General features: G+C 43.3%; 1 pseudogene across 1 annotated transcript; it reads left to right on the top strand.

Moving 5' to 3' along the window:
• The first annotated feature begins 6128 nt into the window (after window positions 1–6128).
• LOC308535314 (peptidyl-prolyl cis-trans isomerase A-like) lies at window positions 6129–6617 on the top strand (annotated as a pseudogene). The gene has a single exon. The product of its transcript is annotated as a peptidyl-prolyl cis-trans isomerase A-like (transcript).
• The last annotated feature ends 264 nt before the right edge of the window (window positions 6618–6881 follow it).

Raw genomic sequence — 6881 nt, 5'->3', positions numbered from 1 at the left:
ACAGCCCCACCAAATGTAGAATAAGTATAAGTGAGCAGTACACCCCTATTTTATCCTTGTGGCACACAGTCTTCTTTAGAGAGCTAATGAATCAAATTTCATGTGTGTGTCTGTGTTCTATAGTAAAACCATATAAATAGAAATATAAATATATATATATGAAAAACAGTAGGAGAAGAGTAGAGCACTAATTCTAAACATACAACTTGACATAGGTTAAAAAAAAAAACTATATTTAAAATTGTCCCTTCAAGATAATAAACCAATAATATAAACATATTATCAGGCACAGATCAAAAAAATCAATAAGAAATTTATACTATACTAGAGGCCCGGTGCACAAAAATTCATGCACTCAGGGAGTCCCTCAGGCAGGCCTGCCCCCTCTCACAGTCCTGAAGCCCTCAGGGGATGTTCTGCTGACAGCTTAGGCCCACTTCCCTAATGTTGTACATTTAATGAAGATATATATAGGAAAAGAAGATAACAGAGTAAGGAATTATGAGAGAACATAATTGTGCACAACTCAAGGATGCCATTTGCATTAGTACAGTCACAGTATTGCTAATAATCAGTTTTCTGACTTTTGGCAATGAAGTATCTTGACAAAAGGACAGTCTTTTCTAATTCACATAAAAAGCATTGTTTTGTACTAGTAGCAGAACAGAGGTACAATCCATTTCAAACCATCCAATAGCTCAGTGATATGAAAATTGTTCACATTCACAGTTCAGTCACAATTTCAATAACATTTCTAGTTTCTTTGTATGAGTGGAGAAAGTAAACAATATTTTTTCATAAGGCCATTTCTATTGGGATTTAAGCTGAAGGTTTATTTTTGGTGATGAATTTATTTAATGAGTGATTTTTAGTATTGATTACTTAAGGGAAAATAATAGCATTTTAAAGGTTTTTATGGTTGGTTTGTGTTTTTGTTAATAAGCTGGGAGAAACTGCTGTTTTACTTCTTAATGAAATTACTTAGTCAAACACTGATGTAATAATAGTGGGGGGGAAAAACACAAACTTACGGTTTTTTTTATTAAACTGGAAGACAACTGGGCTGATCAGGGGAAGGCGCCACCCCCATCACACTGCTGCTGCTGCCACTGCTGGCTGCCATGGCTGTGAGGCCTGAGCCCCGGGCCTCACAGTCGCCGGGGTTCACGGCTGCCTGAGCCACTGCTTCCTGAGCCCCGGGCCTCACAGCCACTGTGGCTTTTTCCGGATGGACATCCAGATGGATGTCCAGAAGACATTCACTCTAATTAGCATATTACCCTTTTATTAGTATAGATAATTATATCACTAATAGTCAGTGGTTTCTGAAACAAATGGTTGTAACTCTTCTGAGTTTTTAATCTTAGTTGCCATTTGTTTATATTCTAACTAGAGGCCTGGTGCACAGATTCATGCACTGGTGGGGCCCCTCAGCCAAGATGATCGAGCTAAAACTGGCTCTCCAACATCCCCCGAGGGGTCCTGGATTGCAAGAGGGCGGTTCTCAGGTGACACACGCTGGAATCAGGCTCCCTCCTCTCTTCTCCCAATATTATGTCACTTCTCTCTGTGTCTATCTTGCTTCTTTAATCTCACTTAACCCTAAGTTTGGCAGTAACTGATGACTTGTGGGCACTTAGCTGCAAAATGCAATTATTTATGAAATAGGATTTACTTAGCCTGGAATCTAGTTGGCCTAGGGCAGGACCCTGCTCAATGTCAGGCTCCCACCCAGGCCTTTCCACCCAGGTGGAATCCTGCGGCAGTGGGAACCTCCTTCTTCCCACCTGAGCTGCTCCTTCGCCTCCTTCCCTCCCTGGAGGTTGCCCGCTGGTGCTACTGCCCAGAAGAAGGGAAGCCACAGCCGGTTTCCCAGCTGAGAATGGTAGCAGGAAAATTTTCTGCCTCCCCTAGGAATCAATATTAAGTGGATGGGCTGGCGCAGGCACCAGACGTCAGGGCCACAGCCAGCAGGTCCTGCACAACTCATCATTTAGCTAATCAAGTCAAAAAGTTGCTGCTAAGGGCCAGACCCATGACCTCTGCAATGGGCTAGAGGCCCAGTGGGGAGCCAGACCTGAAGTGGGGAGCCAATGGGCTAGAGCAGTGGTCGGCAAACTCATTAGTCAACAGAGCCAAATATCAACAGTGCAACGACTGAAATTTCTTTTGAGAGCCAAATTTTTTAAACTTAAACTATATAGGTAGTTACATTGTTATTAACTTAATTAGGGTACTCCTAAACTGGCCTTTGCTAAAAACGTCCTCAATCTGATTGAAGTACGTTCACTGAGGTCGACCCCTTACAACTCTCCCATCCACACTCGTCTTGTATACTTGTTTCCTCTATCTCCTTTCGTTCATCCTCTCTATATGTCCACCCCCCACTTCTTCTAATGCCACTTCTTCAAAATAGACTCACCCAGGCCGAAAACCAATTTCTGCGCATGGGCCACAAAGTTTCAATCGCACTGTACATGTGCGCCCGCACGTGGTATTTTGTGGAAGAGCCACACTCAAGGGGCCAAAGAGCCGCATGTGGCTCATGAGCTGTGGCTTGCGAACCACTGGGCTAGAGGCCTGGTGCATGGATTCATGCACTGGTGGTGTCCCTCAGCCTGGCCTGCAGGAATCGAGCCAAAACCAGCTCTCTGACATCCCCCAAGGGGTCCCAGATTGTGAAAGGGTGGTTCTCGGGTGACACCCTGGAATCAGGCTCCCTCCTCTCTGGTTCTGGGTGTGTCACCTGAGAACCGCAGCTGCCAAGTCACTGCAGCTCGGCAGCTTCTGCATTGAGAGTCTCCCCGTTGGTGGTTAGTGCGCATCATAGCTACCGGTCAGATCATCTGCCCCCTGGTGGTTATTGTGAATTATACCTACCAGTTGCACAGTAGAATGGTCACTTAGGCTTTTATATATATAGATAGATTGTTCAATAAAATGAAGCATTCCTTGCCCTGCTTTCTGTAAATTATATGGACATGCCAAAGGGACAACTTTGGTATTTTGTCTGGCATTATTTTTTCCAAATAGAACCATAAAGGGGTAGTATAGAGAGAAAAGAATGAAATGCTTAGTCAGTCCCTATGGACATTGAACTAATTTCTATACTACACTATGGAAACATCAAAATTTTAGAAGATAAAGATTTTGACTGGAATGAACAAGAAAACAGCAAAAATGTAATCTTTACTTGTGTCAATCTCAAAGTTATAATTAACTAGATTCTACATGTTTCACAAAAGAGTAATTCCAACTAACTTCAGACTATGTTCAAATTATTTGAGAAAAATGATACCATAACATTTTGCATGGTATTTACAGCTAAAACTCTGAAACTACACAAGCAGGAATTATGCTGCCTGGCACTTTGGGCAACATAATGACTAGGCTGAATACTGTATTCTTTTTTTTTTTAATTAAATCTTTATTGTACAAATTATTATAGTTGTTCCTATTTTTCCCCCCATAGCTCCCCTCCACCAGGCCCCCCCCCCACTGTCCTCATCCATAGGTGCATGATTTTTGTCCAGTCTCTTCCTGCATCCCCCACACCATTTCCCCCCACCCAAGAATAGTCAGTACACTCCCTTTCTATGCCCCTGATTCTATTATAATCACCAGTTCATTCTGTTCATCAGATTATTTATTCACTTGATTTTTAGATTCACTTGTTGATAGATGTGTATTTGTTGTTCATAATTTGTATCTTTACCTTTTTGTTCTTCTTCCTCTTCTTAAAGGATACCTTTCAGCATTTCATATAATACTGGTTTGGTGGTGATGAACTCCTTTAGATTTTTCTTATCTGTGAAGCTCTTTATCTGACCTTCACTTCTGAATGATAGCTTTTCTGCATAAAGTAATCTTGGTTGTAGGTTCTTGGCATTCATCACTTTGAATATTTCTTGCCAGTCCCTTCTGGCCTGCATAGTTTCTGTTGAGAAATCAGCTGACAGTTGTATGGGTACTCCCTTGTAGGTAACTGACTGTCTTTCTCTTGCTGCTTTTAGGATTCTCTTTGTCTTTTGCTCTTGGCATTTTAATTATGATGTGTCTTGGTGTGGTCCTCTTTGGATTCCTTTTGTTTGGGGTTCTCTGCGCTTCCTGGACTTGTAAGTCTATTTCTTTCACCAGGTAGGGGAAATTTTCTGTCATTATTTCTTCAAATAGGTTTTCAATATCTTGCTCTCTCTCTTCTTCTGGCACCCCTATAATTCGGATGTTGGTAAGCTTGAAGCTGTCCCAGAGGCTCCTTACACTATATTCGTATTTTCGGATTCTTTTTTCATTTTGCTTTTCTGGTTGGGTGTTTTTTGTTTCTTCGTATTTCAAATCTTTGACTTGATTCTTGCGATCCTCTAGTCTGATGTTGGAACTCTGCATAATATCCTTTATTTCAGTCAGTGTATGCTTAATTTCTAGTTGGTCCTTTTTCATAACCTTGAAGGTCTCACTAGATTACTTGAGAGTCTCACTACATTTATCAGCAGTCTCACCAGTCTTTTTGAGGGTCTTACTAAATTTATCGGCGGTTTCTAGAAAGTTCTTGAAAAACCTTATAACTGTGGTTTTGAACTCTATATCCAGTAGTTTGCTTTCCTCCATTTCTGTCATTTGTGACCTGTTTCTTTGTCTCTGCATTTTTTATGCTTCCCTGTGTTGGTAGAGGGGCTTTGTGAGCTAGGTGTCCTATAGGGCCCAGTGGCTCAGCCTCCCCAATTACCTGAGGTGGACACTCTTGGTGCACCCCTTTGTGGGCTTTGTGCACAGTCTTGTTGTAGTTAAGCTTTGATTGTTGTAGGTATCACTGGGAGGAATTGACCTCCAGGCCAATTGGCTGTGACAATCAGCTGTGTCTGCAGTGGGAGAACTTCTGTGCTGAAGACACCCTTATGAGGCAAGACTTGCTTCAGTGGAGCTTTGGTGCTCACTGAGTCTGGCCCCTGAGTGTGTCCCTTATGGATCTGAGGAGTTGTAATTGGATGGTCCCACTCTGACCACTGGGTACACTGGCTCTTGGATCTAAGGAGGTGATAATTTAGCCTCTGCCTGAGGCTACCCAGTAGGAGCTACAAGGAGATCTGCAGATTCCCCTTCCTTGTTTGGGGTTTGGAGGTGCCCAGATGAGGCCCAGCTGTGAAGCAATGCAAGCTGCTGTGGGGCCTTGGGCCTTCTCTTGGAAGTTCTGGGTCTGTCTGGCCCAGCTGCAGTTTGTTAGGTAATTTTCAGATTGCAAAGGGCCAGAGCATTCATATGCAAAAGCCTCTGCCGCAGTTTGGGGGGGGGGGGTCTCAGGGAATCAACAGGGTGGAGCAAGCAGCTATGGCTGATCCTCAGCCCTGCCCTAAGAGGTCCCGCTTCTCAGTGTCCCGGTAATTGCTGCAAGCACCTTTGAGAGAAAGCCGCCCTCGAGTTCCGAGTTCTGCCCACTGCCAGAAAGTCCAGTTTCCCCGTATGAGTCTAGGTTTCCCAGAGACTCACCTGGAACTGGAGTTCAGAGCAGTCGGGGGCTTGTGACTCCCTCCTGATTAAAAAAGACAGCCGCGTCCTCAGTTGCCAGTCCTTGCTGCGTTCACCTCCATACCACTGCACTTCCGCACCTCCTCTGAGTCTCAGTGTGCTTTTCTCTTTACTTCTAGTTGTAGAATTTCCACTCAGCCAGCCTTCTTGTGGTTCTGGATGATGTCTGTTTTGTCTTTTAGTTGTATTTTTGACTTTGTTGTGGGAGGCAGCAATTTCCGGTGTTTACCTATGCCGCCATCTTGGTCCTTGAAAACTGTATTCTTAAGAGGATAAGTCCCAGAGAACTTTACTCTTACTTGAATCCAGTTTACAAACTTTGAATCACCCCAACCATGTGACTGCAGGGAAATAAGGAAAGGATAAAAGTCTCTGCACAAACACTTATATCCACAGTTACTCAAATGATTAAAACTGAAGTTCATGCATGAGTATCATACTAAGTGGATGTGCTAAGTTTAAATATAAATTTTATTCTTGTGTGTGTGTGTGTGTGTGTTCGCAGCTTAATTTGCAATAGCCAAAAAGTGGAAACAACCCAAATACCCATCAAAGAGTAAACTGATAGGCAGACGCCACCGCCCCGAAGCCGCCTGTGACCAACCATGGTGAATCCCAGCGTGTTCTTCAACATTGCATCGACAGCGAGCCCTTGGGTGGCGTCTCCTTCAAGCTGTTTGCAGACAAAGTTCCAAAGACAGCAGAAAACTTCCATGCTCTGAGCACTGGGGAGAAAGGATTTGGTTATAAAGGTTCCTGCTTTCACAGAATTATTCCGGGATTTATGTGCCAGAGTGGTGACTTCACATGCCATAATGGCACAGGTGGCAAGTCCATGGGGATAAGTTTGAGGATGAGAACTTCGTCCTGAAACATACAGGTCCTGGCATCTTGTCCATGGCAAATGCTGACCCGAACACAAATGGCTCCCAGTTTTTCATCCGTGCTGCCAAGACTGAGTGGTTAGATGGCAAGCATGTGGTCTTCGGCCAGGTGAAAGAAGGCATGGATATTGTGACAGCCATGGAGCCCTTGGGTCCAGGAATGGCAAGACCAGCAAGAAGATCACCATTGCTGACTGTGAACAACTCTAATAAATTTGACTTGTGTTTTATCTTAACCACCAGACCATTCCTTCTGTAGCTTAGGAGAGCACCCCTTCACCCTGATTTGCTTGGAATGTTCTATAATCTTTGTGCTCTTGCCAGTTTATTGGGTTCCATAATTTCCCTACCCCTTCCCAATCTAGCTGGATTGCAGAGTTAAGTTTATGATTATGAAATAAAAACTAAACAGTTGTCTGTAAAAAAAAAAAGTAAACTGATAAGCAAATTGTGGTATACCTATATAATGAAATA

The sequence above is a fragment of the Myotis nattereri genome (genome assembly GCF_964212035.1).
Source record: "Myotis nattereri genome assembly, chromosome: 1".
Taxonomy (NCBI): domain Eukaryota; kingdom Metazoa; phylum Chordata; class Mammalia; order Chiroptera; family Vespertilionidae; genus Myotis; species Myotis nattereri.
Note: the sequence above shows the minus strand (reverse complement) of the source record. Positions and strands in the feature narration are given on the sequence as shown.